The 17,815-nt window shown below is 46.2% G+C and overlaps 1 non-coding gene across 1 annotated transcript; it reads right to left on the bottom strand.

The window, feature by feature from the left end:
• Positions 1 to 7,219: 7,219 nt before the first annotated feature.
• Trnai-aau (transfer RNA isoleucine (anticodon AAU)) lies at positions 7,220 to 7,291 on the bottom strand. Its single transcript has one exon. It is a non-coding gene; the product is annotated as a tRNA-Ile (tRNA).
• Positions 7,292 to 17,815: the final 10,524 nt, after the last annotated feature.

Consider the following 17,815-nt stretch of genomic DNA (forward strand, 5'->3'; position numbering starts at 1 on the left):
TTAATCAGAAAAACGGTAATTTACACTTGCACCGGAACAAAATTCCGTTCCGCCCAGCGTCTGGCTCGAACCCACGACCCTGGGATTAAGAGTCTGACGCTCTACCGACTGAGCTAGCCGGCTACCTCGGTGAATAACTGCCGGGTAGCACGTCACACAGTACTCGTTTGTGTTGGGTGGTCCCATACAGAATCTCTCCATGATGCCTAATGTTTTCCTAACGTCACACTCGTCACGTACTTCACTTTTATGTCATAATCATTTCTGAGAGGTAAAGAAATTGCATGACAACATGCAGAGCTAGTGGCGTCAAAATTAACGCACATACTTTATGTGACTCAAAAGCCGAACGAGTTACTTTCCGACATTGTTTTAGATGTGCAAGTGATAGTCAAAACTCGCTGTGTCGGCACTCTGCCGACCATTTCGCTAGTTAACACCGGTCTTGTTGTGTGTGTTTCAAGCTCAAGAGCATCTCCAAGCAAAAAATGGTCAACAGCAACATTCAGACGGTTTCGTACTGCTCAATTGCTACATTAAAACGTTATGTTTCTTTTTCAGAACTGGAAAAACACAAGCGTGACAGCATTCGAACCTGTAATCTTCAGATCCGAAGTCCGACGCCTTATCCATTAGGCCACATGTATACGACTCATCTCGAAACGCTCACACCCCTGAGGATTTGTGTTTTCGTTCTACACAGCCGCTGCTCCTTGCTCTTTCCCACCCATTCGTTACATTCAACCTCTGACGAGACCGACCAAATATAGACTGTGAAACAAGACCACACACTTTGTGCATTCGGAATCGAAGGCAGGGCGTCCCTCGCCGCATTTGCTACGATTGCCATTTGCTACTTCTGCAGAAGCGGCGGCGACGACGACGACGACGAATATCGCGAGAGGCTCTGAGATATGTGAGAAATACATCTATAAAATGTAATTCAGACTGCCTCGTCCCACCTTATGCTGTACCGCTTTGGCAAATGCTTTATCTGCGCCATTCGCCTTAATCGCATCTGAAAGTAATTCTTAAAAAAACGCCTGTCGCTAATTGTTCGTCATCACAGGTACTGTTTGCAATACGGCCACGACGCGCAACTGATTTTAAAAATTCATCTTTCTCCTGTGAGGATGGAACTTACGACCGCTGGTTTATTAGACCAGTGCTCTACCACTGAGCTAAAGAGGCGCGGCCTAGCGGTACTCTTGGGTACTTCGTCCTTACGGTCGTCTGCATCATCAGACTTTAGCTGACAACACTTCATATTACCGGCTAATATTTGCAGCTATGGCGACAAATTACTGCTTGGCTACACATCTGACACGTAACCGATGTGCTCTCCAAACAACAACACTTGCATTTCAGAACATGTCTTTCACACATGTCTACAAAATCACCTTCACCTTCAAATACAGATTCCTTGCGACTGACAGAGACGTAGGCAAAGTTTAAAGTTGCTATTTAAATTAAATCTCGTTAATCAGAAAAACGGTAATTTACACCTGCAGCGGAACAAAATTCCGTTCCGCCCAGCGTCTGGCTCGAACCCACGACCCTGGGATTAAGAGTCCGACGCTCTACCGACTGAGCTAGCCGGCTACCTCGGTGAATACCTGCCGGGTAGCACGTCACACAGTACTCGTTTGTGTTGGGTGGTCCCATACAGAATCTCTCCATGATGCCTAATGTTTTCCTAACGTCACACTCGTCACGTACTTCACTTTTATGTCATAATCATTTCTGAGAGGTAAAGAAATTGCATGACAACATGCAGAGCTAGTGGCGTCAAAATTAACGCACATACTTTATGTGACTCAAAAGCCGAACGAGTTACTTTCCGACGTTGTTTTAGATGTGCAAGTGATAGTCAAAACTCGCTGTGTCGGCACTCTGCCGACCATTTCGCTAGTTAACACCGGTCTTGTTGTGTGTGTTTCAAGCTCAAGAGCATCTCCAAGCAAAAAATGGTCAACAGCAACATTCAGACGGTTTCGTACTGCTCAATTGCTACATTAAAACGTTATGTTTCTTTTTCAGAACTGGAAAAACACAAGCGTGACAGCATTCGAACCTGTAATCTTCAGATCCGAAGTGCGACGCCTTATCCATTAGGCCACACGGTCACTGACGACCAACATTTACATGTATACGACTCATCTCGAAACGCTCACACCCCTGAGGATTTGTGTTTTCGTTCTACACAGCCGCTGCCCCTTGCTCTTTCCCACCCATTCGTTACATTCAACCTCTGACGAGACCGACCAAATATAGACTGTGAAACAAGACCACACACTTTGTGCATTCGGAATCGAAGGCAGGGCGTCCCTCGCCGCATTTGCTACGATTGCCATTTGCTACTTCTGCAGAAGCGGCGGCGGCGACGACGACGACGACGACGACGACGACGACGACGACGACGAATATCGCGAGAGGCTCTGAGATATGTGAGAAATACATCTATAAAATGTAATTCAGACTGCCTCGTCCCACCTTATGCTGTACCCTTTGGCAAATGCTTTATCTGCGCCATTCGCCTTAATCGCATCTGAGAGTGATTCTTAAAAAAACGCCTGTCGCTAATTGTTCGTCATCACAGGTACTGTTTGCTATAGGGCCACGACGCGCAACTGATTTCCAAAATTCATCTTTCTCCTGTGAGGATGGAACTTACGACCCCTGGTTTATTAGACCAGTGCTCTACCACTGAGCTAAAGAGGCGCGGCCTAGCGGTACTCTTGGGTACTTCGTCCTTACGGTCGTCTGCATCATCAGACTTTAGCTGACAACACTTCATATTACCGGCTAATATTTGCAGCTATGGCGACAAATTACTGCTTGACTACACATCTGACACGTAACCGATGTGCTCTCCAAACAACAACACTTGCATTTCAGAACATGTCTTTCACACATGTCTACAAAATCACCTTCACCTTCAAATACAGCTTCCTTGCGACTGACAGAGACGTAGGCAAAGTTTAAAGTTGCTATTTCCATTAAATCTCGTTAATCAGAAAAACGGTAATTTACACTTGCAGCGGAACAAAATTCCGTTCCGCCCAGCGTCTGGCTCGAACCCACGACCCTGCGATTAAGAGTCTGACGCCCTACCGACTGAGCTAGCCGGCTACCTCGGTGAATAACTGCCGGGTAGCACGTCACACAGTACTCGTTTGTGTTGGGTGGTCCCATACAGAATCTCTCCATGATGCCTAATGTTTTCCTAACGTCACACTCGTCACGTACTTCACTTTTATGTCATAATCATTTCTGAGAGGTAAAGAAATTGCATGACAACATGCAGAGCTAGTGGCGTCAAAATTAACGCACATACTTTATGTGACTCAAAAGACCGAACGAGTTACTTTCCGACATTGTTTTAGATGTGCAAGTGATAGTCAAAACTCGCTGTGTCGGCACTCTGCCGACCATTTCGCTAGTTAACACCGGTCTTGTTGTGTGTGTTTCAAGCTCAAGAGCATCTCCAAGCAAAAAATGGTCAACAGCAACATTCAGACGGTTTCGTACTGCTCAATTGCTACATTAAAACGTTATGTTTCTTTTTCAGAACTGGAAAAACACAAGCATGACAGCATTCGAACCTGTAATCTTCAGATCCGAAGTGCGACGCCTTATCCATTAGGCCACACGGTCACTGACGACCAACATTTACATGTATACGACTCATCTCGAAACGCTCACACCCCTGAGGATTTGTGTTTTCGTTCTACACAGCCGCTGCTCCTTGCTCTTTCCCACCCATTCGTTACATTCAACCTCTGACGAGACCGACCAAATATAGACTGTGAAACAAGACCACACACTTTGTGCATTCGGAATCGAAGGCAGGGCGTCCCTCGCCGCATTTGCTACGATTGCCATTTGCTACTTCTGCAGAAGCGGCGGCGACGACGACGACGACGACGACGACGACGAATATCGCGAGAGGCTCTGAGATATGTGAGAAATACATCTATAAAATGTAATTCAGACTGCCTCGTCCCACCTTATGCTGTACCGCTTTGGCAAATGCTTTATCTGCGCCATTCGCCTTAATCGCATCTGAAAGTAATTCTTAAAAAAACGCCTGTCGCTAATTGTTCGTCATCACAGGTACTGTTTGCTATACGGCCACGACGCGCAACTGATTTTAAAAATTCATCTTTCTCCTGTGAGGATGGAACTTACGACCGCTGGTTTATTAGACCAGTGCTCTACCACTGAGCTAAAGAGGCGCGGCCTAGCGGTACTCTTGGGTACTTCGTCCTTACGGTCTTCTGCATCATCAGACTTTAGCTGACAACACTTCATATTACCGGCTAATATTTGCAGCTATGGCGACAAATTACTGCTTGGCTACACATCTGACACGTAACCGATGTGCTCTCCAAACAACAACACTTGCATTTCAGAACATGTCTTTCACACATGTCTACAAAATCACCTTCACCTTCAAATACAGATTCCTTGCGACTGACAGAGACGTAGGCAAAGTTTAAAGTTGCTATTTAAATTAAATCTCGTTAATCAGAAAAACTCTAATTTACACCTGCAGCGGAACAAAATTCCGTTCCGCCCAGCGTCTGGCTCGAACCCACGACCCTGGGATTAAGAGTCCGACGCTCTACCGACTGAGCTAGCCGGCTACCTCGGTGAATACCTGCCGGGTAGCACGTCACACAGTACTCGTTTGTGTTGGGTGGTCCCATACAGAATCTCTCCATGATGCCTAATGTTTTCCTAACGTCACACTCGTCACGTACTTCACTTTTATGTCATAATCATTTCTGAGAGGTAAAGAAATTGCATGACAACATGCAGAGCTAGTGGCGTCAAAATTAACGCACATACTTTATGTGACTCAAAAGCCGAACGAGTTACTTTCCGACGTTGTTTTAGATGTGCAAGTGATAGTCAAAACTCGCTGTGTCGGCACTCTGCCGACCATTTCGCTAGTTAACACCGGTCTTGTTGTGTGTGTTTCAAGCTCAAGAGCATCTCCAAGCAAAAAATGGTCAACAGCAACATTCAGACGGTTTCGTACTGCTCAATTGCTACATTAAAACGTTATGTTTCTTTTTCAGAACTGGAAAAACACAAGCGTGACAGCATTCGAACCTGTAATCTTCAGATCCGAAGTCCGACGCCTTATCCATTAGGCCACACGGTCACTGACGACCAACATTTACATGTATACGACTCATCTCGAAACGCTCACACCCCTGAGGATTTGTGTTTTCGTTCTACACAGCCGCTGCCCCTTGCTCTTTCCCACCCATTCGTTACATTCAACCTCTGACGAGACCGACCAAATATAGACTGTGAAACAAGACCACACACTTTGTGCATTCGGAATCGAAGGCAGGGCGTCCCTCGCCGCATTTGCTACGATTGCCATTTGCTACTTCTGCAGAAGCGGCGGCGGCGACGACGACGACGACGACGACGACGACGACGACGACGACGACGAATATCGCGAGAGGCTCTGAGATATGTGAGAAATACATCTATAAAATGTAATTCAGACTGCCTCGTCCCACCTTATGCTGTACCGCTTTGGCAAATGCTTTATCTGCGCCATTCGCCTTAATCGCATCTGAGAGTGATTCTTAAAAAAACGCCTGTCGCTAATTGTTCGTCATCACAGGTACTGTTTGCTATAGGGCCACGACGCGCAACTGATTTCCAAAATTCATCTTTCTCCTGTGAGGATGGAACTTACGACCCCTGGTTTATTAGACCAGTGCTCTACCACTGAGCTAAAGAGGCGCGGCCTAGCGGTACTCTTGGGTACTTCGTCCTTACGGTCGTCTGCATCATCAGACTTTAGCTGACAACACTTCATATTACCGGCTAATATTTGCAGCTATGGCGACAAATTACTGCTTGACTACACATCTGACACGTAACCGATGTGCTCTCCAAACAACAACACTTGCATTTCAGAACATGTCTTTCACACATGTCTACAAAATCACCTTCACCTTCAAATACAGCTTCCTTGCGACTGACAGAGACGTAGGCAAAGTTTAAAGTTGCTATTTCCATTAAATCTCGTTAATCAGAAAAACGGTAATTTACACTTGCAGCGGAACAAAATTCCGTTCCGCCCAGCGTCTGGCTCGAACCCACGACCCTGGGATTAAGAGTCTGACGCTCTACCGACTGAGCTAGCCGGCTACCTCGGTGAATAACTGCCGGGTAGCACGTCACACAGTACTCGTTTGTGTTGGGTGGTCCCATACAGAATCTCTCCATGATGCCTAATGTTTTCCTAACGTCACACTCGTCACGTACTTCACTTTTATGTCATAATCATTTCTGAGAGGTAAAGAAATTGCATGACAACATGCAGAGCTAGTGGCGTCAAATTTAACGCACATACTTTATGTGACTCAAAAGCCGAACGAGTTACTTTCCGACATTGTTTTAGATGTGCAAGTGATAGTCAAAACTCGCTGTGTCGGCACTCTGCCGACCATTTCGCTAGTTAACACCGGTCTTGTTGTGTGTGTTTCAAGCTCAAGAGCATCTCCAAGCAAAAAATGGTCAACAGCAACATTCAGACGGTTTCGTACTGCTCAATTGCTACATTAAAACGTTATGTTTCTTTTTCAGAACTGGAAAAACACAAGCGTGACAGCATTCGAACCTGTAATCTTCAGATCCGAAGTCCGACGCCTTATCCATTAGGCCACACGGTCACTGACGACCAACATTTACATGTATACGACTCATCTCGAAACGCTCACACCCCTGAGGATTTGTGTTTTCGTTCTACACAGCCGCTGCTCCTTGCTCTTTCCCACCCATTCGTTACATTCAACCTCTGACGAGACCGACCAAATATAGACTGTGAAACAAGACCACACACTTTGTGCATTCGGAATCGAAGGCAGGGCGTCCCTCGCCGCATTTGCTACGATTGCCATTTGCTACTTCTGCAGAAGCGGCGGCGACGACGACGACGACGACGACGACGACGACGAATATCGCGAGAGGCTCTGAGATATATGAGAAATACATCTATAAAATGTAATTCAGACTGCCTCGTCCCACCTTATGCTGTACCGCTTTGGCAAATGCTTTATCTGCGCCATTCGCCTTAATTGCATCTGAGAGTGATTCTTAAAAAAACGCCTGTCGCTAATTGTTCGTCATCACAGGTACTGTTTGCTATACGGCCACGACGCGCAACTGATTTCCAAAATTCATCTTTCTCCTGTGAGGATTGAACTTACGACCGCTGGTTTATTAGACCAGTGCTTTACCACTGAGCTAAAGAGGCGCGGCGTAGCGGTACTCTTGGGTACTTCGTCCTTACGGTCGTCTGCATCATCAGACTTTAGCTGACAACACTTCATATTACCGGCTAATATTTGCAGCTATGGCGACAAATTACTGCTTGACTACACATCTGACACGTAACCGATGTGCTCTCCAAACAACAACACTTGCATATCAGAACATGTCTTTCACACATGTCTACAAAATCACCTTCACCTTCAAATACAGCTTCCTTGCGACTGACAGAGACGTAGGCAAAGTTTAAAGTTGCTATTTCCATTACATCTCGTTAATCAGAAAAACGGTAATTTACACTTGCAGCGGAACAAAATTCCGTTCCGCCCAGCGTCTGGCTCGAACCCACGACCCTAGGATTAAGAGTCTGACGCTCTACCGACTGAGCTAGCCGGCTACCTCGGTGAATAACTGCCGGGTAGCACGTCACACAGTACTCGTTTGTGTTGGGTGGTCCCATACAGAATCTCTCCATGATGCCTAATGTTTTCCTAACGTCACACTCGTCACGTACTTCACTTTTATGTCATAATCATTTCTGAGAGGTAAAGAAATTGCATGACAACATGCAGAGCTAGTGGCGTCAAAATTAACGCACATACTTTATGTGACTCAAAAGCCGAACGAGTTACTTTCCGACGTTGTTTTAGATGTGCAAGTGATAGTCAAAACTCGCTGTGTCGGCACTCTGCCGACCATTTCGCTAGTTAACACCGGTCTTGTTGTGTGTGTTTCAAGCTCAAGAGCATCTCCAAGCAAAAAATGGTCAACAGCAACATTCAGACGGTTTCGTACTGCTCAATTGCTACATTAAAACGTTATGTTTCTTTTTCAGAACTGGAAAAACACAAGCGTGACAGCATTCGAACCTGTAATCTTCAGATCCGAAGTCCGACGCCTTATCCATTAGGCCACACGGTCACTGACGACCAACATTTACATGTATACGACTCATCTCGAAACGCTCACACCCCTGAGGATTTGTGTTTTCGTTCTACACAGCCGCTGCTCCTTGCTCTTTCCCACCCATTCGTTACATTCAACCTCTGACGAGACCGACCAAATATAGACTGTGAAACAAGACCACACACTTTGTGCATTCGGAATCGAAGGCAGGGCGTCCCTCGCCGCATTTGCTACGATTGCCATTTGCTACTTCTGCAGAAGCGGCGGCGGCGGCGACGACGACGACGACGACGACGAATATCGCGAGAGGCTCTGAGATATGTGAGAAATACATCTATAAAATGTAATTCAGACTGCCTCGTCCCACCTTATGCTGTACCGCTTTGGCAAATGCTTTATCTGCGCCATTCGCCTTAATCGCATCTGAGAGTGATTCTTAAAAAAACGCCTGTCGCTAATTGTTCGTCATCACAGGTACTGTTTGCTATACGGCCACGACGCGCAACTGATTTCCAAAATTCATCTTTCACCTGTGAGGATGGAACTTACGACCCCTGGTTTATTAGACCAGTGCTCTACCACTGAGCTAAAGAGGCGCGGCCTAGCGGTACTCTTGGGTACTTCGTCCTTACGGTCGTCTGCATCATCAGACTTTAGCTGACAACACTTCATATTACCAGCTAATATTTGCAGCTATGGCGACAAATTACTGCTTGACTACACATCTGACACGTAACCGATGTGCTCTCCAAACAACAACACTTGCATTTCAGAACATGTCTTTCACACATGTCTACAAAATCACCTTCACCTTCAAATACAGCTTCCTTTCGACTGACAGAGACGCAGGCAAAGTTTAAAGTTGCTATTTCCATTAAATCTCGTTAATCAGAAAAACGGTAATTTACACTTGCAGCGGAACAAAATTCCGTTCCGCCCAGCGTCTGGCTCGAACCCACAACCCTGGGATTAAGAGTCTGACGCTCTACCGACTGAGCTAGCCGGCTACCTCGGTGAATACCTGCCGGGTAGCACGTCACACAGTACTCGTTTGGGTTGGGTGGTCCCATACAGAATCTCTCCATGATGCCTAATGTTTTCCTAACGTCACACTCGTCACGTACTTCACTTTTATGTCATAATCATTTCTGAGAGGTAAAGAAATTGCATGACAACATGCAGAGCTAGTGGCGTCAAAATTAACGCACATACTTTATGTGACTCAAAAGCCGAACGAGTTACTTTCCGACGTTGTTTTAGATGTGCAAGTGATAGTCAAAACTCGCTGTGTCGGCACTCTGCCGACCATTTCGCTAGTTAACATCGGTCTTGTTGTGTGTGTTTCAAGCTCAAGAGCATCTCCAAGCAAAAAATGGTCAACAGCAACATTCAGACGGTTTCGTACTGCTCAATTGCTACATTAAAACGTTATGTTTCTTTTTCAGAACTGGAAAAACACAAGCGTGACAGCATTCGAACCTGTAATCTTCAGATCCGAAGTCCGACGCCTTATCCATTAGGCCACACGGTCACTGACGACCAACATTTACATGTATACGACTCATCTCGAAACGCTCACACCCCTGAGGATTTGTGTTTTCGTTCTACACAGCCGCTGCCCCTTGCTCTTTCCCACCCATTCGTTACATTCAACCTCTGACGAGACCGACCAAATATAGACTGAGAAACAAGACCACACACTTTGTGCATTCGGAATCGAAGGCAGGGCGACCCTCGCCGCATTTGCTACGATTGCCATTTGCTACTTCTGCAGAAGTGGCGGCGGCGGCGACGACGACGACGACGACGACGACGACGACGACGACGAATATCGCGAGAGGCTCTGAGATATGTGAGAAATACATCTATAAAATGTAATTCAGACTGCCTCGTCCCACCTTATGCTGTACCGCTTTGGCAAATGCTTTATCTGCGCCATTCGCCTTAATCGCATCTGAGAGTGATTCTTAAAAATACGCCTGTCGCTAATTGTTCGTCATCACAGGTACTGTTTGCTATAGGGCCACGACGCGCAACTGATTTCCAAAATTCATCTTTCTCCTGTGAGGATGGAACTTACGACCCCTGGTTTATTAGACCAGTGCTCTACAACTGAGCTAAAGAGGCGCGGCCTAGCGGTACTCTTGGGTACTTCGTCCTTACGGTCGTCTGCATCATCAGACTTTAGCTGACAACACTTCATATTACCGGCTAATATTTGCAGCTATGGCGACAAATTACTGCTTGACTACACATCTGACACGTAACCGATGTGCTCTCCAAACAACAACACTTGCATTTCAGAACATGTCTTTCACACATGTCTACAAAATCACCTTCACCTTCAAATACAGCTTCCTTGCGACTGACAGAGACGTAGGCAAAGTTTAAAGTTGCTATTTCCATTAAATCTCGTTAATCAGAAAAACGGTAATTTACACCTGCAGCGGAACAAAATTCCGTTCCGCCCAGCGTCTGGCTCGAACCCACGACCCTGGGATTAAGAGTCTGACGCTCTACCGACTGAGCTAGCCGGCTACCTCGGTGAATACCTGCCGGGTAGCACGTCACACAGTACTCGTTTGTGTTGGGTGGTCCCATACAGAATCTCTCCATGATGCCTAATGTTTTCCTAACGTCACACTCGTCACGTACTTCACTTTTATGTCATAATCATTTCTGAGAGGTAAAGAAATTGCATGACAACATGCAGAGCTAGTGGCGTCAAAATTAACGCACATACTTTATGTGACTCAAAAGCCGAACGAGTTACTTTCCGACGTTGTTTTAGATGTGCAAGTGATAGTCAAAACTCGCTGCGTCGGCACTCTGCCGACCATTTCGCTAGTTAACACCGGTCTTGTTGTGTGTGTTTCAAGCTCAAGAGCATCTCCAAGCAAAAAATGGTCAACAGCAACATTCAGACGGTTTCGTACTGCTCAATTGCTACATTAAAACGTTATGTTTCTTTTTCAGAACTGGAAAAACACAAGCGTGACAGCATTCGAACCTGTAATCTTCAGATCCGAAGTCCGACGCCTTATCCATTAGGCCACACGGTCACTGACGACCAACATTTACATGTATACGACTCATCTCGAAACGCTCACACCCCTGAGGATTTGTGTTTTCGTTCTACACAGCCGCTGCTCCTTGCTCTTTCCCACCCATTCGTTACATTCAACCTCTGACGAGACCGACCAAATATAGACTGTGAAACAAGACCACACACTTTGTGCATTCGGAATCGAAGGCAGGGCGTCCCTCGCCGCATTTGCTACGATTGCCATTTGCTACTTCTGCAGAAGCGGCGGCGGCGGCGACGACGACGACGACGACGACGACGAATATCGCGAGAGGCTCTGAGATATGTGAGAAATACATCTATAAAATGTAATTCAGACTGCCTCGTCCCACCTTATGCTGTACCGCTTTGGCAAATGCTTTATCTGCGCCATTCGCCTTAATCGCATCTGAGAGTGATTCTTAAAAAAACGCCTGTCGCTAATTGTTCGTCATCACAGGTACTGTTTGCTATACGGCCACGACGCGCAACTGATTTCCAAAATTCATCTTTCACCTGTGAGGATGGAACTTACGACCCCTGGTTTATTAGACCAGTGCTCTACCACTGAGCTAAAGAGGCGCGGCCTAGCGGTACTCTTGGGTACTTCGTCCTTACGGTCGTCTGCATCATCAGACTTTAGCTGACAACACTTCATATTACCGGCTAATATTTGCAGCTATGGCGACAAATTACTGCTTGACTACACATCTGACACGTAACCGATGTGCTCTCCAAACAACAACACTTGCATTTCAGAACATGTCTTTCACACATGTCTACAAAATCACCTTCACCTTCAAATACAGCTTCCTTTCGACTGACAGAGACGCAGGCAAAGTTTAAAGTTGCTATTTCCATTAAATCTCGTTAATCAGAAAAACGGTAATTTACACTTGCAGCGGAACAAAATTCCGTTCCGCCCAGCGTCTGGCTCGAACCCACAACCCTGGGATTAAGAGTCTGACGCTCTACCGACTGAGCTAGCCGGCTACCTCGGTGAATACCTGCCGGGTAGCACGTCACACAGTACTCGTTTGGGTTGGGTGGTCCCATACAGAATCTCTCCATGATGCCTAATGTTTTCCTAACGTCACACTCGTCACGTACTTCACTTTTATGTCATAATCATTTCTGAGAGGTAAAGAAATTGCATGACAACATGCAGAGCTAGTGGCGTCAAAATTAACGCACATACTTTATGTGACTCAAAAGCCGAACGAGTTACATTCCGACGTTGTTTTAGATGTGCAAGTGATAGTCAAAACTCGCTGTGTCGGCACTCTGCCGACCATTTCGCTAGTTAACATCGGTCTTGTTGTGTGTGTTTCAAGCTCAAGAGCATCTCCAAGCAAAAATGGTCAACAGCAACATTCAGACGGTTTCGTACTGCTCAATTGCTACATTAAAACGTTATGTTTCTTTTTCAGAACTGGAAAAACACAAGCGTGACAGCATTCGAACCTGTAATCTTCAGATCCGAAGTCCGACGCCTTATCCATTAGGCCACACGGTCACTGACGACCAACATTTACATGTATACGACTCATCTCGAAACGCTCACACCCCTGAGGATTTGTGTTTTCGTTCTACACAGCCGCTGCCCCTTGCTCTTTCCCACCCATTCGTTACATTCAACCTCTGACGAGACCGACCAAATATAGACTGAGAAACAAGACCACACACTTTGTGCATTCGGAATCGAAGGCAGGGCGACCCTCGCCGCATTTGCTACGATTGCCATTTGCTACTTCTGCAGAAGTGGCGGCGGCGGCGACGACGACGACGACGACGACGACGACGACGACGACGACGACGACGACGAATATCGCGAGAGGCTCTGAGATATGTGAGAAATACATCTATAAAATGTAATTCAGACTGCCTCGTCCCACCTTATGCTGTACCGCTTTGGCAAATGCTTTATCTGCGCCATTCGCCTTAATCGCATCTGAGAGTGATTCTTAAAAAAACGCCTGTCGCTAATTGTTCGTCATCACAGGTACTGTTTGCTATACGGCCACGACGCGCAACTGATTTCCAAAATTCATCTTTCTCCTGCGAGGATGGAACTTACGACCCCTGGTTTATTAGACCAGTGCTCTACCACTGAGCTAAAGAGGCGCGGCCTAGCGGTACTCTTGGGTACTTCGTCCTTACGGTCGTCTGCATCATCAGACTTTAGCTGACAACACTTCATATTACCGGCTAATATTTGCAGCTATGGCGACAAATTACTGCTTGACTACACATCTGACACGTAACCGATGTGCTCTCCAAACAACAACACTTGCATTTCAGAACATGTCTTTCACACATGTCTACAAAATCACCTTCACCTTCAAATACAGCTTCCTTGCGACTGACAGAGACGTAGGCAAAGTTTAAAGTTGCTATTTCCATTAAATCTCGTTAATCAGAAAATCGGTAATTTACACCTGCAGCGGAACAAAATTCCGTTCCGCCCAGCGTCTGGCTCGAACCCACGACCCTGGGATTAAGAGTCTGACGCTCTACCGACTGAGCTAGCCGGCTACCTCGGTGAATACCTGCCGGGTAGCACGTCACACAGTACTCGTTTGTGTTGGGTGGTCCCATACAGAATCTCTCCATGATGCCTAATGTTTTCCTAACGTCACACTCGTCACGTACTTCACTTTTATGTCATAATCATTTCTGAGAGGTAAAGAAATTGCATGACAACATGCAGAGCTAGTGGCGTCAAAATTAACGCACATACTTTATGTGACTCAAAAGCCGAACGAGTTACTTTCCGACGTTGTTTTAGATGTGCAAGTGATAGTCAAAACTCGCTGTGTCGGCACTCTGCCGACCATTTCGCTAGTTAACACCGGTCTTGTTGTGTGTGTTTCAAGCTCAAGAGCATCTCCAAGCAAAAAATGGTCAACAGCAACATTCAGACGGTTTCGTACTGCTCAATTGCTACATTAAAACGTTATGTTTCTTTTTCAGAACTGGAAAAACACAAGTGTGACAGCATTCGAACCTGTAATCTTCAGATCCGAAGTCCGACGCCTTATCCATTAGGCCACACGGTCACTGACGACCAACATTTACATGTATACGACTCATCTCGAAACGCTCACACCCCTGAGGATTTGTGTTTTCGTTCTACACAGCAGCTGCCCCTTGCTCTTTCCCACCCATTCGTTACATTCAACCTCTGACGAGACCGACCAAATATAGACTGAGAAACAAGACCACACACTTTGTGCATTCGGAATCGAAGGCAGGGCGACCCTCGCCCCATTTGCTACGATTGCCATTTGCTACTTCTGCAGAAGTGGCGGCGGCAGCGACGACGACGACGACGACGACGACGACGAATACCGCGAGAGGCTCTGAGATATGTGAGAAATACATCTATAAAATGTAATTCAGACTGCCTCGTCCCACCTTATGCTGTACCGCTTTGGCAAATGCTTTATCTGCGCCATTCGCCTTAATCGCATCTGAGAGTGATTCTTAAAAAAACGCCTGTCGCTAATTGTTCGTCATCACAGGTACTGTTTGCTATAGGGCCACGACGCGCAACTGATTTCCAAAATTCATCTTTCTCCTGTGAGGATGGAACTTACGACCCCTGGTTTATTAGACCAGTGCTCTACCACTGAGCTAAACCACTTCATATTACCGGCTAATATTTGCAGCTATGGCGACAAATTACTGCTTGACTACACATCTGACACGTAACCGATGTGCTCTCCAAACAACAACACTTGCATTTCAGAACATGTCTTTCACACATGTCTACAAAATCACCTTCACCTTCAAATACAGCTTCCTTGCGACTGACAGAGACGTAGGCAAAGTTTAAAGTTGCTATTTCCATTAAATCTCGTTAATCAGAAAAACGGTAATTTACACCTGCAGCGGAACAAAATTCCGTTCCGCCCAGCGTCTGGCTCGAACCCACGACCCTGGGATTAAGAGTCTGACGCTCTACCGACTGAGCTAGCCGGCTACCTCGGTGAATACCTGCCGGGTAGCACGTCACACAGTACTCGTTTGTGTTGGGTGGTCCCATACAGAATCTCTCCATGATGCCTAATGTTTTCCTAACGTCACACTCGTCACGTACTTCACTTTTATGTCATAATCATTTCTGAGAGGTAAAGAAATTGCATGACAACATGCAGAGCTAGTGGCGTCAAAATTAACGCACATACTTTATGTGACTCAAAAGCCGAACGAGTTACTTTCCGACGTTGTTTTAGATGTGCAAGTGATAGTCAAAACTCGCTGTGTCGGCACTCTGCCGACCATTTCGCTAGTTAACACCGGTCTTGTTGTGTGTGTTTCAAGCTCAAGAGCATCTCCAAGCAAAAAATGGTCAACAGCAACATTCAGACGGTTTCGTACTGCTCAATTGCTACATTAAAACGTTATGTTTCTTTTTCAGAACTGGAAAAACACAAGCATGACAGCATTCGAACCTGTAATCTTCAGATCCGAAGTCCGACGCCTTATCCATTAGGCCACACGGTCACTGACGACCAACATTTACATGTATACGACTCATCTCGAAACGCTCACACCCCTGAGGATTTGTGTTTTCGTTCTACACAGCCGCTGCTCCTTGCTCTTTCCCACCCATTCGTTACATTCAACCTCTGACGAGACCGACCAAATATAGACTGTGAAACAAGACCACACACTTTGTGCATTCGGAATCGAAGGCAGGGCGTCCCTCGCCGCATTTGCTACGATTGCCATTTGCTACTTCTGCAGAAGCGGCGGCGGCGGCGACGACGACGACGACGACGACGACGAATATCGCGAGAGGCTCTGAGATATGTGAGAAATACATCTATAAAATGTAATTCAGACTGCCTCGTCCCACCTTATGCTGTACCGCTTTGGCAAATGCTTTATCTGCGCCATTCGCCTTAATCGCATCTGAGAGTGATTCTTAAAAAAACGCCTGTCGCTAATTGTTCGTCATCACAGGTACTGTTTGCTATACGGCCACGACGCGCAACTGATTTCCAAAATTCATCTTTCACCTGTGAGGATGGAACTTACGACCCCTGGTTTATTAGACCAGTGCTTTACCACTGAGCTAAAGAGGCGCGGCCTAGCGGTACTCTTGGGTACTTCGTCCTTACGGTCGTCTGCATCATCAGACTTTAGCTGACAACACTTCATATTACCGGCTAATATTTGCAGCTATGGCGACAAATTACTGCTTGACTACACATCTGACACGTAACCGATGTGCTCTCCAAACAACAACACTTGCATTTCAGAACATGTCTTTCACACATGTCTACAAAATCACCTTCACCTTCAAATACAGCTTCCTTGCGACTGACAGAGACGTAGGCAAAGTTTAAAGTTGCTATTTCCATTAAATCTCGTTAATCAGAAAAACGGTAATTTACACCTGCAGCGGAACAAAATTCCGTTCCGCCCAGCGTCTGGCTCGAACCCACGACCCTGGGATTAAGAGTCTGACGCTCTACCGACTGAGCTAGCCGGCTACCTCGGTGAATACCTGCCGGGTAGCACGTCACACAGTACTCGTTTGTGTTGGGTGGTCCCATACAGAATCTCTCCATGATGCCTAATGTTTTCCTAACGTCACACTCGTCACGTACTTCACTTTTATGTCATAATCATTTCTGAGAGGTAAAGAAATTGCATGACAACATGCAGAGCTAGTGGCGTCAAAATTAACGCACATACTTTATGTGACTCAAAAGCCGAACGAGTTACTTTCCGACGTTGTTTTAGATATGCAAGTGATAGTCAAAACTCGCTGTGTCGGCACTCTGCCGACCATTTCGCTAGTTAACACCGGTCTTGTTGTGTGTGTTTCAAGCTCAAGAGCATCTCCAAGCAAAAAATGGTCAACAGCAACATTCAGACGGTTTCGTACTGCTCAATTGCTACATTAAAACGTTATGTTTCTTTTTCAGAACTGGAAAAACACAAGCGTGACAGCATTCGAACCTGTAATCTTCAGATCCGAAGTCCGACGCCTTATCCATTAGGCCACACGGTCACTGACGACCAACATTTACATGTATACGACTCATCTCGAAACGCTCACACCCCTGAGGATTTGTGTTTTCGTTCTACACAGCCGCTGCTCCTTGCTCTTTCCCACCCATTCGTTACATTCAACCTCTGACGAGACCGACCAAATATAGACTGTGAAACAAGACCACACACTTTGTGCATTCGGAATCGAAGGCAGGGCGTCCCTCGCCGCATTTGCTACGATTGCCATTTGCTACTTCTGCAGAAGCGGCGGCGACGACGACGACGACGACGACGACGACGACGAATATCGCGAGAGGCTCTGAGATATATGAGAAATACATCTATAAAATGTAATTCAGACTGCCTCGTCCCACCTTATGCTGTACCGCTTTGGCAAATGCTTTATCTGCGCCATTCGCCTTAATTGCATCTGAGAGTGATTCTTAAAAAAACGCCTGTCGCTAATTGTTCGTCATCACAGGTACTGTTTGCTATACGGCCACGACGCGCAACTGATTTCCAAAATTCATC

The sequence above is a fragment of the Schistocerca gregaria genome, unplaced genomic scaffold, assembly GCF_023897955.1.
Source record: "Schistocerca gregaria isolate iqSchGreg1 unplaced genomic scaffold, iqSchGreg1.2 ptg000470l, whole genome shotgun sequence".
Classification (NCBI taxonomy): Eukaryota; Metazoa; Arthropoda; class Insecta; order Orthoptera; family Acrididae; genus Schistocerca; species Schistocerca gregaria.